Source organism: Carassius carassius, chromosome 2 (genome assembly GCF_963082965.1).
Source record: "Carassius carassius chromosome 2, fCarCar2.1, whole genome shotgun sequence".
NCBI lineage: Eukaryota > Metazoa > Chordata > Actinopteri > Cypriniformes > Cyprinidae > Carassius > Carassius carassius.
Window position 1 is genome coordinate 4,245,347 of NC_081756.1, and position 16,830 is coordinate 4,262,176.

Here is a 16,830-nt window from a genome sequence, read left to right on the forward strand (position 1 = left end):
ATTTTAAATCTGTATTTAACCTCAGAATAAGGGCTGCACAATTAATCATATTTCTAATCGCGATTATGATTATGGATGCCACAATCATATAATCGTTCAAAGCCGCGATTACAAAAATAAAAATAAAAACATTAAAAATGACCATTTGAATTATTCTTTGTGCTTAAGGGGTGTTTGCAGAGCAGGTTTTAACAACTAAAAAACACTGGATAAATGACATTTTGTCTAACTGATAGTTGTCACTCTGTTGTGCATGATAGAAAATATTTGAGAGATACGGGTTTAATTAACAGGATATTATTTCTGTTTTCTTCCACTCATCGAGGCTTCACACTCATCCCAATAGGTGCCGCAAATGCACCTGAAGCTTGTTTGCCAACCGATAATAAACACAAAAGAAGAAGCACTCGAGTTCCACACAGAGTTCTCCAGTACAAATCATGTCTCTTTAATTTAAAGTAGTTTAAAGCCAAATAAATTGGAGTTGTAATGGTAAAAATGGTCCGGTAGCAGAAATGTAGAATATTCATATTGATATATGTTAAAGGAGTAATGGAATATAATAACATTATTAGGGCCCAAGCACCGAAGGTGTGATCACTTCTCCTTTGCCGAGATAATACATCCACCCCACAGGTGTGGCATATCAAGATGCTGATTAGATAGCTTGATTACTGCAGTCAGGTGGAGACCCCGATGAGGATGACGAGCATGCAGATGTGCTTCCCTGAGACAGTTTCTGACGGTTTGTGGATAAATTCTTTGTTTATACAAACTGTTTGTTGCAGCAGCTGTCCGGGTGGCTGGTCTCAGACGATCTAAGAGGTGAAGAAGCCTAATTAAAAATGTGTTTCGCCAATTCGGTGACGATCAGCTCCACGTGATCAGCGGGAGCTCAGTGCTTATGTATCCGCCAAGAGTAGTCTCACGGTAAACATAAAACCTAACAGTTAATTTTTGGTATTTATTCAATTAATCTATTAATATGTTAAAATAAAAATAAAAAGAGACAATTCTCTTTGATATAATATTTTGTTTCATTGTAATGTAACGTTAGGCTATATACACATTTCCCTGAACTACATTTCTGTGACTATTATTATGTTTAAATAATAAAAAATAAAAACTGTTTGATATCGTATTTCATCTTATTGTAAATAAACAGTGAGGAAAATTGCAGTAGCCAAGGAGAGCTGACTGATGTTATCAAGTACCCTGCTGTTAGCAGATTTACCAGACTTGTGTCATCCCATCCACAGGGAGTTCACACTCCCGAGTGGAAATCGTACGTTCGTAAGTTCAATAACCGAGAATGGAAGTCAGAAATTTGCTTTACTTTGTATCAAGAAACACGCACAGACCTACGTCACCAGACTATATTTATCTTCACAGTACTTTAGGCTGTGGTGGAAATGCAGAAAGCAACAGGTCTCGGGGGGAAAAGTTCCTGTGGAAAAAAAAAATAAATAAGTGGAAATGCGGCTTCTGTTTATCACTTTGCACTTGGCTTCCAATAGCTGCTCACATAAAATATAAGACATTGACGTTTGCCTACAAAACCACCACTGGCTCTGCACTCTATTTATTTACTAAGAGCTTGTTTTCTTTAAAGCTTACCATCATCTGCCAGAATGCTATCGCATACAGCAGTCAGCAGAAGTGAGAGAAAAGTGTTTATTACGTTTAAAATATGGATATTTTCTTACGAAAACACATGGACTTATGAAAACACAGGAGGCCTTTATTCAACCCCCGGAGCAGTGTGAGGCACGTTTTTTTATGTATGCGCGCCTTATTTAAGGTGTTTTAGGCTGTTGAACAGAAACACCCATCCACTGCAATGATAGAGTTTAGAAGTGACAGGAAAATTTTTTATATAACTCTGAATGGATTTGTCTGAATGAAGAAAGTCATATACACATAGGATGCCTCAAGGGTGAGTAAAACACAGGCTAATTTTCATGTTGGGGTGAACTACCCCTTTAAGCTGACTACAAAGTAATGTTTTCTTTAGAGAAATGAACACATAAAAGAACACAGAAACATACATTTTTATATAATACAGTCTGGTATAATGTTTATTTTTGGCCCACGACCCTCAGTCAAGTTTGATGTTTGGCCCTTCATAATAAAAAGTGTGTGTTGCACTCACTGTACATACTCTCTCACTCTACTTCAGTGTTAAACACAGTTTTTGTGACTGTGAACAGAATACAGTTTCTCCAAAAAATGACTGTCTACATTTGCTAAAATATGGAATGCCCAATAATTATTAACCAAAATAATCAACTACAATCATTATTTATAATTTGACCTCCAGTTTGAATTAAATTTGCAAAAGAACCATTTTGGTTGTTGAGCTGAAATCTAAATGCTGTGTGATCATGCAGTAAAGTGAGTTGTTAGATGAATAAAATTCAACTCACCCGTCACAGAGAGAGAAACAGCAGAGCTTGATTGTGATGAGTTTGGTCTTTTATCTCTCTGTCCTCTACACGTGTACTGACCCGCATCAGATGTAGTTACTGCTCTGATAGTGAGTGTGTCTGTGTTTACAGTGTAACGCTCAGACGACTGTAACTTTACACTGTTGTTTCCTCCTTTATACCACTCATATCTCCAGACAGTGTGATCAGACTCAATCACACACGTCAGATTGACTTTCTCTCCTGTGAAGACAGGACTGTCTGGAGTCACAGTCAGTTTAGATCTGGGGAAATCTGTTAAAGATAAAAGCAGACAAAGATAAAGATAAAAAATACTTGCAATGAAGTATTAACAACACAGTAACTGTGTATTATCCATCTTAATTTATATATAAAATGAAATCCTTTGAAAGGGTTCATGGAATAGTAAATCAAATGTTCATGTGTTTAAACATCAAAAGAGTTTACTTTACAATACAAAATACTCATTCCAGTCATGGGAAAAAAAGCTAGTCAACAAACATTTTTCTTGATAGTTTACATTAATGAAATTAATACTAGTTTAGAACAAGTGAAGCCCAAACAGTTTGATCGCCGTGCGATGGCTGCTGCAGTGTTGGTCATAAACCCTGTCCTCTCCATGTAACTGAATGGACGTGAGCCAAAGTAAACATCAATTTACACTTCATAAAAAAAAAAAATCCCCAAAAATGGTTTACATCATTTTGTGTAGTTCAATTGTTTTAAAGTAAACTTTTTCCTTCTACGTTTTCTTTTAGTTCATTATTTGATGCTATAAAAACGGGGTGAGGTGTCTTGATGGTGAGTTTGGGATTTGTTCTGCGAGAGTTTGGATGGGGTTTGATACCACAGTTTCAGCTCATGATCAGTTAATACTCCTACTGACTCCTATCACTGGTGCAAGACAACAGCGGCCATAATGAGGATGTTTTGGCTTCACTTTTCTATAGTGGAAGGATGTAATTAATACTTTTACAAACTAACCTCGCTATAGATCTGAAGCTTCCTTTCATGAGCATCATGACCTGTGATCTGTGTGTGATCGAGTGGATAATAAAGATGGTGTAAGGGGTGAGGGTTATGTATTTATTTTGCCCTATAAATAGCTCAAAGTTTGGCAGGCTGTGTAACTTCCTGACGTTTTGATCTTGATGTTGTGACTCTGAAGCACCAGAGCGAGGTATGAGCTTGGCATTTGTTTAGATGCTGTAAGAGCTTGCAGAAGGACGTATTATTTTTTTAAATGGTCTATTCTATGTTAATTGCCAATAGATAAGCCCCGATGTAAGAGTGTGCATGTGTGGGCTCTATGTAATATTATGCAAGTTGTGGACGTCGTGTTTCGCCTACAGTAATGAGCTGTATCACGCAGTGTTTCTATTCCAGTCTATTATGCAGCATCCACTCTTATTATTGGTTGTGTTGGTTGAGTCCTGTTTGTACCAATCATTAAGGGTCTATATGATGTGTGGAGAAAAGGAGAGTTTTTAACCTGTTCTTCTATATTCTAGGAGCCAGTCTGTACTTTTCTCTGGGCTCATCTGGGTCTTTCCTTCACTGCATGGGTATTGATTTGAGAGTGTAGAGTTATTTGCATTATTCACTACATCTTTTTAAATTTGTTGGTTGGCGCACGTTCTTGAGGTTGTGGGTTCTTGACCCAGTGACTCTTTCTCTTCTTCACGCAGGCTTGGTTGATCTTTCAGGAATTGTGGGTTATGATTTAAATATTTGATTTAAGTGTAGACATCTTAAAATAGTCATTCTCTCCTTTTAGATGGTTATAAATGTGAAGTTGACTGCTTACTCAGATTTCAGTACTGATTGTTAATAAAAGTGCATTGTAACCGAATGGTTGATCTTTTTTTTGTGATCAAATTACCGTATTTAAACTCGCCAAACCCCGTTTTTTGCCATTTGTCCTTAAACCTCTCATTGAATAGAGTGTGTAATGGCAATTAAATCCACTGGATGACACTGCAGCAAAAATACATTGTTGCTGTAAAGCTCCAATAAAACCAGGAATGTATTGATGTAATGCCTCTCTTCAAACACTAGTTGCAAGTAACGTCAGAAATTGAGATTAAAACAATTTATTCAAATTTTTATGTTGTAGACCTCCTAACAGTTAATTTAGTTAAATTGTGAAATGTGCTCGACCGCTCGGTTGTGTTGTCCAGTTATGGGTAAAGTGAACTGGATGCTAGCTATACTCTGCAACACGATCATAACTTGGAATAGCAGTGCACAAGATTATAGATTTTCTTTGTCTGAACAAAAATAATTCAATAATTTGTTCGATTTATATTACATTGATTATTTGCTTTTTACCTTAAATTTTATACAGTACATATTGTCACTACGTAGATCCAATATTGATTATTTTTATTATTTGTAATGTGATTATTATTTTATATTTATTGTTTGTATTATATTTTGATGTATTTGCTTATTTAGTTTACCTTATTTAATTTATATTACTAACTGAATCACTATAACTGAAAGGTTTCTCAGTGTGGTGTCAGGAAAACAATTTTTTTGATTTTTGGTATTTCATAGGAAAACATTTGGGCACCTCTGTTTTAAACGGTGTTCTACATTCACTGTCTCTCAATCTATTTCAGTGTTAAACACTGTTTTTATTTACACACAAAGTTTGTTCATTCACAGACTGACAAATTTATTCTGAACTGAATTTAGCTGCAGTATGTGTTTATGAGATCTGAGGTGTTAGGTTTAGTATAAAACACAACTGTACGACCCTCACTGTCTTCAGTTTATGTGTAAAGTGTGTACAGAACTTCAGCCTCCAACGCCTGAAGTGGACTGTGAACAGAATACAGTTTCTCCAAAGAATGACTATTAATATTTTGCTAAAATATGGCATGCACAATAATTTACCACAATAATCAACCACAATCCTTATTCATAATTTGGCCTCCAGTTTGAATTAAATTTGCGAAAGAACCGTTTTTGTTGTTGAGCTGAAATCTGAACGATGTGTTCATGTAGTAAACGGAGTTGTTAGAAGAAATACAATTTAACTCACCCGTCACAGAGAGAGAAACAGCAGAGCTTGATTGTGATGAGTTTGGTCTTTTATCTCTCTGTCCTCTACACGTGTACTGACCCTCATCAGATGTAGTTACTGCTCTGATAGTGAGTGTGTCTGTGTTTACAGTGTAACGACCAGACGACTGTAACTTTACACTGCCTTTATTCCACTCATATCTCCAGTCAGATGTCCAGTAATATCTCCAGTCTGTCAGGCCATTTCTCTGTCTCCAGACACTGTTAGACTCAATCTCACACTTCAGACTCACTCTCTCTCCAGTGAAGACAGGACTGTCTGGAGTCACAGTCAGAGCAGATCTGGGTGAATCTGTGAAGAAGAAGCAGAGCTCTTTCAGTGAACTAGTCAGAAATATGATCTGATCATCTGAGTTCCTGTATTTGTGTGACACTGATGTTAAAGAGGAGAGATGTGGAGAGGAGACTGATGGTGATGGAAACATTCCACTTTCTTCCAGCTCTATTTTTCTCTGTAATAGTATATATATGTGAACCGTGTTGGTCCCACATAGAAATTAAACATCTGAAAATTTGTTAATTTATAAGTTTTTTTATGCTCACTACTTTTTGTGTTTACCCTCAGCACAAGTTTGGTATTGCTGTACAAGCTCAACAGTCTAAAATTGTGAATATTCATAGCGAATTCTCGATCTCATGTGACCGAACTCCATTTTGTTGCAAATGCAAAAATACTTTGTTTGGTCTTCCAAAAGAGGACACAACTAGAACTCAGTGGTTAAGTTATATTTACACCATTGTTCCAGTTCAAGCCAAATATTCAGATGTGAGCAGCACATTTTATGGAGGACTGTTTCCTGATTCTGGGAGAGAAGACTATAATGCTGGGTGTTCTGACTCACAGTCTGTAAGTACGTTTTCATATTTAAAGGATTTGTCACTGATTATTGAAACATGAGTTTTGAGCAGTGTAGAGTAGTGCTTGTTGTTTCTCTGATCACAAATGCAGACATTGTTTTCGGTTTACACAGCGCAATGCAACACATTATGTTCCCACTGGATGCAACAAATGGCTCATTTATAATGGGTTTTTGTCTCGTTGCACTTGTGTTCTGACTGGGACACACGCCATCACAGTATGATAAGGGGAGTAACATTTCCATCACTCTTTTGAGGCATTCAGTCAATCACAACGCAATGGGTAGGTGGCCAATTAGAGCCCGCATCACTTTCCAGAACAATGAGCTTTGGAATTATAGATGTGTTTCAGAAAGGCGGGCATAGAGGAGAAACAATAAATGTACAGTATGTGGAATTGTTTTTTTTTTTTAACATAGACCACATGAACATCTCATTACACCATTTACACAAAAATGTAATGTTCTTTTAGCAGCAATAGATGACCCTTTAAAAGAACAATTTTCCATAGTGTAAAGAACATTTTACAGAATTAAAAAATTAAGCGCTCAAATGAAGTGTAACAATTATATTTAAGAGTAGCTTGAATATAACATCTGAGAATTTGAATATCTTTTGATTGGATGTGTGATAATTCATGTGTTACAGAAGGACAATGATATTAAACTCACCCGTCACAGAGAGATAAACAGCAGAGCTTGATTGTGATGAGTTTGGTCTTTTATCTCTCTGTCCTCTACACGTGTACTGACCCGCATCAGATGTAGTTACTGCTCTGATAGTGAGTGTGTCTGTGTTTACAGTGAGACGACCAGACGACTGTAACTTTACACTGCCTTTATACCACTCATATCTCCAGTCATATCTCCGGTCTGTCAGGCCATTTCTCTTACTCCAGTCTCTGTAAGACTCAATCACACACTTCAGTCTCACTCTCTCTCCAGTGAATACAGGACTGTCTGGAGTCACAGTCAGAGTAAATATGGGTGAATCTGTGAAAAAAAGAAGACCAAGCTCTTTCAGTGAACTAGTCAGAAAACATGATCTGGGGTGCTTTTCCCAAAAGCATAGTTCGCTAACTATGGTCGCTAGTTCCATTGAACTATATTGGTAATGACTGAACTCACATCCGTAGTTGCTTTTGGGAAATGCACCCATGATCATCTGAGTTCCTGTATTTGTGTGTCACTGGTGTTAAAGAGGAGATATGTGGAGAGAAGAGTGATGGTCTCTTCTCTGAACAATTTCAAAATTAGATAATCTGAAACAGGGTCATTCTACAGAAACGTCCATTTTTCTGTCCCTAGCCTTTACAGGAATATTACAATTGAAAAACACATTGGGGTTACAATTTTTTAGATTTTAGAATAAAACAATGTGTTATTTGAAAAATTAGACATTCTTGCACCATAAATGTGGCAATATTTGTTTTTAGTTAATAATAAAGAACCACAAAACTGCTTTTCCCCACAGCCATGTACACAGAGAACGTGCTTTATTTTGTAGTCAAATCAAGGTTTTCTACCATTTAAATTACAAAAATGTATTCATAACTATCAAATATATGATTTAAATGGCATAAGAAAATAAAATGCTGAATAATTATAAAATATATGGTGAAAACGGTGGTCCCCAGGATTTGTGCCACTGGTGTTACCGTTTGATAAAAATCTGTCATTTTGTAATAAAAATGACACCGATGACATCACTTGACTTCCTCCTTTCTATTTTCTAAAGATCTATGAAAAAGGGCCATGTTAAGTCCACCGTTTCTTTTCAGTTATCAGAAACCTTCTCATTTAACTCACGATTTCATATGAAGCTTTCAGTTGACGTCACTATTGTGAGAAACTATAATAAAAATGGATTAAACTACTAAATTTAGTGAGTATACCTTGATTGATAACATATGGTTTGATACCTTACAGCAGAACTTTTTTTAAAAGGCTTTTTTCATGAAAACATTCACTGGTGTCACCTTCCTTATGGGTAACACCAGTGAAGATCAGTGTATCAGGTCTTATGTCACTGGTGATTCATTCTGTCACCGGTGTTACTGTGCTGTGTTACCGTACTGTTTATTTCTTTCAAATTAAATAAAACATAATCTTCTTATTCCTTGCATTTTCATTACTTTTTCTGTAACTCTGTCTATATGTGCTGAAAAAAATATCAAGAAAAAATATTTCAAAAAATCTTTTTTTATATTAATAAAGAAGGTAGCACCGGTGGCAAAAAATGGTACATGTGGTCTTGAAATAATTGCACAAAAAAGCTAAATAGAAAAATAATTAAGCTGTCATTTATATGTATTCATAAATTCAAAAGGTAATCTAATAATGTGGTCTAAGTTTAAATGTTAGAAAAATAAATACATTTTAAGACATTTTGCCATACCAAAAGTTTCTGTAGAATGACCCAACAACATTCAGACTCACGAGCAGATATTGATCACCAACAGCATCACTGTATCTATCACATCACTGTTATGAACTCAATACCTCCTCACGAGAAAAAAATCTTAGTATTTTAGGCAAATAAACAATTCCAACCATGGGTGCATTTCCATAATTGTCCATAAAACAATTCACATTTGTTAAATCAAATGTACTGCAAGGTGTCACAGTACCTTTAGTGAGTCCAGCTTGGATGAGGAACATCAGCACTAAACGCAGAAGAAACACAGATATGATGCATTTTCAATCATTCAACACAATGCAGTGAGACGTCTATTTTAGTTTATTTTACATGAACTGAAAGTGTCTTTCTGTGTTTTGATGAACATCAACAGACACAATGACGTCACAGGACTCGATGCGAGAGTCGATTCACTGATGGATTCACTGCTGCACAGAGAAGCACTGAGGTTCACAATATACAACAAATGACAACATTCCCCTCAATCAATGTGATGTCAATCTCTGTAGTGCTGTCTGTTCAGCTTTCAATTGCTCCTTTTATTATTTGGCTCGTTTTTATGTATCATACATGTCCCAAATGAATGTTGTATGGTATCCTCTGTTTGCTTCCATGGTTTATTTGCTCATTTTTTCAAAAAACATGAAAGATGCAATTGAAAATATATCAAATGCAGAATCATGTAATTTTCACTCCAGTAACTATAGCATTATATCATAGTACATTGTAGTGATTTTGTGCTCACTGAGCTAGGGAGGCAAAATAGTGATGGATATTCACGTCACCGATGATGTTATGATTTTTGGATCATGTGTCAAAGACTACATCAGATAAGAACGATTGGTGGGATACCTAACTTGAAGTTTTGAGAATTACATAAATATTGGAAATTGGAAAAGTTGCTGCTTAAGTTTTTATAATAGCAATTTGCATATACTCCAGAATGTTATGAAGAGTGTTCAGATGAAATGCATAGTCCTTCTTTGCCATGAAAATTAACTTAATCCCAAAAAAACCTTTCCACTGCATTTAATTGCTGTCATTAAAGGACCTGCTGAGATCATTTCAGTAATTGTCTTGTTAACTCAGGTGAGAATGTTGACGAGCACAAGGCTGGAGATCATTATGTCAGGCTGATTGGGTTAGAATGGCAGACTTGACATGTTAAAAGGAGGGTGATGCTTGAAATCATTGTTCTTCCATTGTTAACCATGGTGACCTGCAAAGAAACGCGTGCAGCCATCATTGTGTTGCATAAAAATGGCTTCACAGGCAAGGATATTGTGGTTACTAAGATTGCACCTAAATCAACAATTTATAGGATCATCAAGAACTCTAAGGAAAGAGGTTCAATTCTTGTAAAGAAGGCTTCAGGGTGTCCAAGAAAGTCCAGCAAGCGCCAGGATGGTCTCCTAAAGAGGATTCAGCTGCGGGATCGGAGTGCCACCAGTGCAGAGCTTGCTCAGGAATGGCAGCAGGCAGGTGTGAGCGCATCTGCACGCACAGTGAGGCGAAGACTTTAGGAAGATGGCCTGGTGTCAAGAAGGGCAGCAAAGAAGCCACTTCTCTCTAAAAAAACATCAGGGACAGATTGATCTTCTGCAGAAAGTATAGTGAATGGACTGCTGAGGACTGGGGCAAAGTCATATTCTCCGATGAAGCCCCTTTCAGATTGTTTGGGGCATCTGGAAAAAGGCTTGTCCGGAGAAGAAAAGGTGAGCGCTACCATCAGTCCTGTGTCATGCCAACAGTAAAGCATCCTGACACCATTCATGTGTGGGGTTGCTTCTCATCCAAGGGAGTGGGCTCACTCACAATTCTGCCCAAAAACACAGCCATGAATAAAGAATGGTACCAAAACACCCTCCAACAGCAACTTCTTCCAACAATCCAGCAACAGTTTGTTGAAGAACAATGCATTTTCCAGCACGATGGAGCACCGTGCCATAAGGCAAAAGTGATAACTAAGTGGCTCGGGGACCAATATGTTGAAATTTTGGGTCTATGGCCTGGAAACTCCCCAGATCTTAACTTGTGGTCAATCCTCAAGAGGCGGGTGGACAAACAAATACCCACTAATTCTGACAAACTCCAAGAAGTGATTATGAAAGAATGGGTTGCTATCAGTCAGGATTTGGCCCAGAAGTTGATTGAGAGCATGCCCATTCGAATTGCAGAGGTCCTGAAAAAGAAGGGCCAACACTGCAAATACTGATTCTTTGCATAAATGTCATGTAATTATCGATAAAAGCCTTTGAAACGTATGAAGTTCTTGTAATTATATTTCAGTACATCACAGAAACAAAGATCTAAAAGCAGTTTTGCAGCAAACGTTTTGAAAACTAATATTTATGTAATTCTCAAAACTTTTGGCCACGACTGTATTACCAACCCAAGGAAGACACAAGTTTAATAAAATCATTTTTATTAAGATTAATCAAAAACTGCTAAATGAATAATGAATGAAGAAGGAATAAAGTAAAACTCTGGACGTACTTCATTTGTTGTTGTCTTGCTGGACGAAGACTCTGAATGCAGGGTACAGTATCTCTTTCCTCACAGGCTGGAGACTCAGAACGAGTGAATCTGCTAATGTCTCTCCTTACAGGACTGAGACTCAACAAGGAGTGTCTTCTGGAAAGGTACCTTTATTCCTTTCTGCTGACGAGGAGATTGCATTTTGGCGCTTCTCCATTTCCGTTTACATAAGAGTCTGGAACACAATGAGGTCAACCCTTCTTTCCTCCTGTGGAACTTATTTGCATTGTCCAAATACACATTTAGAAAACTGCCACTTAAGCTGAAGTAGTGTGTTGTCTTCAAGCCAGTTGTCTTTTCTTATTGACGAGGCTACATATCTGAGCCACAAATCTGCCATGATTTTCAACTTGAAAGTATTCCTGGAGCTGATTGAGCTGGAAAGCCAAAGGGCGGAGAATATAGAAGATGCTCTACTTAACTGTTTGGACACTGCAGGCTTCAGTGAAAAGAGGCTTTAAAAGAACTGGTCTCTTTTGTTTCTGATGGAGAAAGTGTCATGTTAGACAAGAACTCCTGTGTGGCAACCAGACTGACTGCAAGGTACCGTAAACTCTTCTCATGGCACTGCATGAACCACTGTTTGGAACTGACTGTATCTGATGCTGTAGAAGAGGTTCAGGCAGTCAACCACTTCAAAGCATTTATGAAGAAGATCCACAATCTCTTCAGTTAGTCCAATACAGATTCACCCAGCAAGAGCTTCAGGAAGCAGTGCAAGGACTCAGATGTCCTGATACTTGGCAGAGTTTAAGTAAGCGATGGATGGTCAGCAGCTTGTGTTCTGTAAAGACTGAGTGTAGGTCATATAAAGCACTCAACAGACACTTTGAAAATGCTGCAGGAGCCCAAACAAGAAACAGCAAAAGAGATAAACGTACAGAGGTCTTGCACGTTGTGTGCAAAGCAAGGCATTTTTGTGTGTCCTTGGTCTCATGTACGATGCATTGTCTGAACTTGCAAACCGGTCTCAGGAACTCTAGGCCCATTTAAATATACTCCTGAGAGCAGACCAGCTTCTGAAGTGCACCATCAGAGTGCTTGCATCCTTCAAAGATGCCCAAGGAGATTAATAATGCTTTGGGAGATTTTGGATTGGTTCTCCTGGTGTCAAATACAAAGCTCACACCAATCAATGCAAAGAACTTCCTACAAAGTCCAATCAACAACTTGGAAAAGCGCCTCTCATTTGGAGGTGAAATGCTTCATGATCTCAGGATTCTGGATTTAGCAAACTTGCCATCAACACCTGGCATATGGCAAGCAGAGGTGCAAGTGAACTAAATTATAAGTTAGATGGTTATTAACTCTTCCTCCACCAGACATTTTTCCATTATTTATGAGAAAATGCTTCCCTGCCAAAATAGATTATTTCCAAGGATTCTTACAAATCTCCTCAATGAGTCCACAATCTCCCAATCAAAAACACTGACTAGGAAGATGAACTCATATGTAAACAGATGCAAATTAAAAATAATGCAATCATCAACAACAATAGTAGTAGTAGCACTTTATTGTCACTAGTCACAAGTACCAGCAAAATTAGCCATCAACCTGTTCATACACAAAAGCACATACACCATAAACACATGACTTTGCGACTTGGGATGGAAATGTGTGGGGGGTGGGGGTATGGGGGGGTTCCATTCGCCATTAAGTATGGCCATTAGACTGGCCGTACAAAGCGGCGAAGGCGAGGAATGGGGGCTGGGGGAGTGAATGCATATCTGCATTTACGTATGTGTGTGTGTGTGTAAGAGTTTGTGTATTTGTAGGCCTGGAGAGCTGGCATCAGATCTAGTGCCTCAGTCCGCAGATTGTGATAGCGTCACAGCAAGTTGCCATGGAGAAGATGGTCAAAAAGATGGTGTCAATTGCATTGAGAGACCAGTTGATTAAATCCATAATTTCTGTTTAAGAGAGCAGTGCAGAGAGAGTCTCTCAGAATAGACAAGACGAGAGATCAAGCTCTCAAACACTTAACTACATACAAGTGGTGATAAAAAAAGAATGCTTGAAGCTAGAATACATTTTTTTTTAAATGTAATGCTCTGTTCTTTATTTTGATGTATGACATGTTCAGATATTCATACAACAAAATATTCTGGAAGCCATGAAATGATCAAAATGATAAAAAATGCAAGCAGTGGATGGCAACTTTTTTCAAAAACACTGGCGGGAAAATAATTAAATGGTTAGTTCGCTCAAAAATGAAAATTCTGTCATTAATTACTCAACCTCATGTTGTTCCTTCATTCATTTTCATAACACAAATTATAATATTTCAGTTGAAATCTGAGTCTCATAAATTTTGGTTGAACCGCTGATGTGGCACATGGACTTTTTTAACGATGTTCTTACTACATTTCTGGGCCTTTAACGTGCTAATCCCTTTGCTGCCTATGGTGGGTCATAGAGCTGTTGGATTTCATCAAAAATATCTTAATGTGTGTTCTGAAGATGAATGAAGGTCTTACCGGTTTGGAACGACATGAGGGTGAGTAACTAATGACATAATGTTTTTTTTTTTTTTTTTTTTTTTTTGAGTGTATTATCCATTTACCACTAAACAGTGGAAAATCAGTTCAGTCTCCCCAGCTTGTCATTGGCTCTTGAAGTCTTGTGCTGCTAATAATAAATTGACGTGCTGATAACACATAAGCAATCTTTCAGAATGCCCTCAGTTACATGTCGATGCATGCGGCATGCATTAGTTACAGTAGCGGTGCTTATGGGGTGTCGCTCTGGGACGGGTGAGTATGAGGCCCGGAGGCAATGATCACAGTCTACTCACTAAAAAAAACTACACTACACCACTGGTTAGTCCACCAACATCCATTTAAAATGTAGCAAACTTTGTCCACTATTGTGGTCAAAGAAGGGCCCCACAAAAACTGGGCCCTGAAATGTTCTGTTCACTACAACATAGAAAAAAAAAACACTTTTGTATTTAAATATTTGCAAACATGTTATGTGCAGTAATGTGGTTCTACAAAACTCCTAACCAAATGAGGTCAAAGTGTTATACAAAGTGAGATACACACAGCCTCACTTCCTGTTTGACATTGGTACCATCAACTTAATTGTGACTTTACAGTGGCCGCAAAAATAATTTAGACACTTAATTTAGATAAACAAATTATATGTTAAATGAACCAAACTCAGTTCAGTTAAAGTGAACCAGAAAAGAGTACTGTTGCAAGTGACCTCTGTGCTTTTAGTGTTCACAATGTAAATATTTGCAACATAACAAAACAAGTGGCCTTTACTTTAAAGAAATATAGCAAAAGCTCGGTTTTCAATTCAAACATTTAATAAAAAAACATTATAATAAATATGATATATAATAATTATGTTTTTCAAACTGAAGTCCAAAGTCTTTCTGATTGTTAAGCAATAGTGGAACATGTTCCTATGCTAACGTAATGAACTACAGCTGTGGTTTTCTGATAAGAATGTGAAAAGGACTGACTTCACACATCCGCTAAAAATGACACTGAGACAAACTAGTTAAAAATAAGTAAAAACATTATCTCAGAAAACAGAAATTTGTTATAAAATAAGCTTGAGCATCATCTTTTATTGCTATCTGGTTTGAAATGTTGTGTCTAATCCGGGTCCTCACGGCCCCTGCTCAGCACATTTTGTATGTTTCTCTTATCGCTTCATCTGTTTATTCTATTCAACCATAAGCGCCCTGCGAAGTGGACATCATATTCCGCCATAATTCGATTTCGAAAGGAGCATATATGTTCCATTCAAAGGATATTAAAGTGTGCAATACATGACTACTATGCAAATCTTATGATTATGGTTAATTACCGTTATCATCTTCACACTTCCATGTGAATTCACATTTAATTCATAGAGCTCTCTTCTAACAAGCTGGCGATTTAATTCATGTGTATTAAACAAGACAGACATGCAAAATGTGCAGGGGGGGGGGCAATAAAGAATACAATTAGCATTGAGACTAAAGACACAAACCCTTCTACACACAGCACAACCTGTTGAAATATATCTTCAACTGAATACAATATATTAGAAACAGAAAATAGAAGATACTGTAGAAGATGGGAGCTAAACTCAGTTCCTGGAGGTCTGCAGCCCTGTGAATTTGCGCTGATTTGAGAACGACAGGTAACAATGTTGGAAACGCTGCTGGACTGTGGCCTCTTAGGAGCTGAGTTTTGCACTCCTGGTATAGAATATAATAAAGTACTTACAGAGGATTAGAAGCAGTGCACCGGACTCCATACTGACATTAATAAAAATAGCTGCTGCCCTGTGTGCTCATAACCAGAACACTTCCTGTGTTTAAACTGTAATTTCACACCTTAAGAAGAGATGAGAAAGGAGGAAACAAAACTCTTTACAGAAATACATGAAGAGATTCAAAGAAAAAGAGATGCATTCTAAGATGTTTAGCTTATTTTCTCTACTTGAAAAGACTTTCACAGAAAAGTTATTTTAGAATTGTTCTGTTATTTTATTGTTTAACAGTTATTTTACTCAATCACACCCACACAAGATAAGAACAGTTCAGAAAATATCAAGTAAAATCACAAGGTGACATCTAATGTAGACCTTTTCATGTAATTTGAGTTATATTTTGAGCTGTAATATGCAGCTGAATGGCGTTTCATTCTGGTGAGATTGTGAGCTCTCTGGTCTCGGTATGTCGGCCAAAAGCCTTGCCTTCAATATAGACGACAGTAAGTAGCTGCAGTCAAGACGGGTGAAAAAGAGCTGCAGAGAACAAAGCAGAAGAAAACCACAACTATCAGCTCAATGCCACCATTAGACCTCTTAAAGGGATAGTTCAGACAAAATTTAAATTGATGTCATTAATTACTCACCCTCATGTCGTTTCAAACCAGAAAGACCTTTGTTCATCTTCTGAATACAAATTAATGTATTTTTGATGAAATCCAAGAGCTTTCTGACCCTGACAGCAACACAAATCAAAGGCCCAGAAAGGTAGCAAGGACCATTAAAATAGCCCATGTGACATCAGCGATTCAACCGCAGTTTTATGAAGCTATTAGAATACTTTTTGCAGTTTTTTATTTTTGCAAAAAAAAAAAATACATGAAAAAAAGAAAAAATATTTTATTAATCAATTTCTTTTTTATAGAGACTGTGTCTGTTCCCCAAAATAGCAAATACAAAAAAAAAATGTAGAAAACAATTTAAGGGTAACAATTTAATTGATGTTCAACAAATAATAAAAAACCTGATATAATACAGATAAACAAACAATAAAACTTGGCTTAATGAATATTAGATCCCTTTCTACAAAAGCGCTTTTTGTAAATGATATGATCACAGATCATAACTTTGATATTGTAGCAACTCATAATGTAATGTATTACATTATTCTTTTTATAAAATCTTCAAAATGTAGTATTTCTCAAAACGTACTAAAATCTTGAGCTCATAATGTAAAAATGTTTCAATGTAATTTTTCACATGATGT

General features: G+C 37.0%; 1 protein-coding gene and 1 long non-coding RNA gene across 2 annotated transcripts in view; both read right to left on the reverse strand.

Moving 5' to 3' along the window:
- LOC132095979 (Fc receptor-like protein 5) overlaps window positions 1-16,830 on the reverse strand; it is a 115,387-nt gene that overhangs the window by 6,454 nt on the left and 92,103 nt on the right. The gene's annotated exons all lie outside the window — the stretch shown is intronic.
- LOC132100797 (uncharacterized) lies at window positions 7,288-16,136 on the reverse strand. The gene is made up of 4 exons (XR_009423123.1): window positions 15,939-16,136; window positions 15,578-15,687; window positions 9,025-9,060; window positions 7,288-7,387 (listed from the first exon to the last, which is right to left on the reverse strand). It is a non-coding gene; the product is annotated as an uncharacterized LOC132100797 (long non-coding RNA).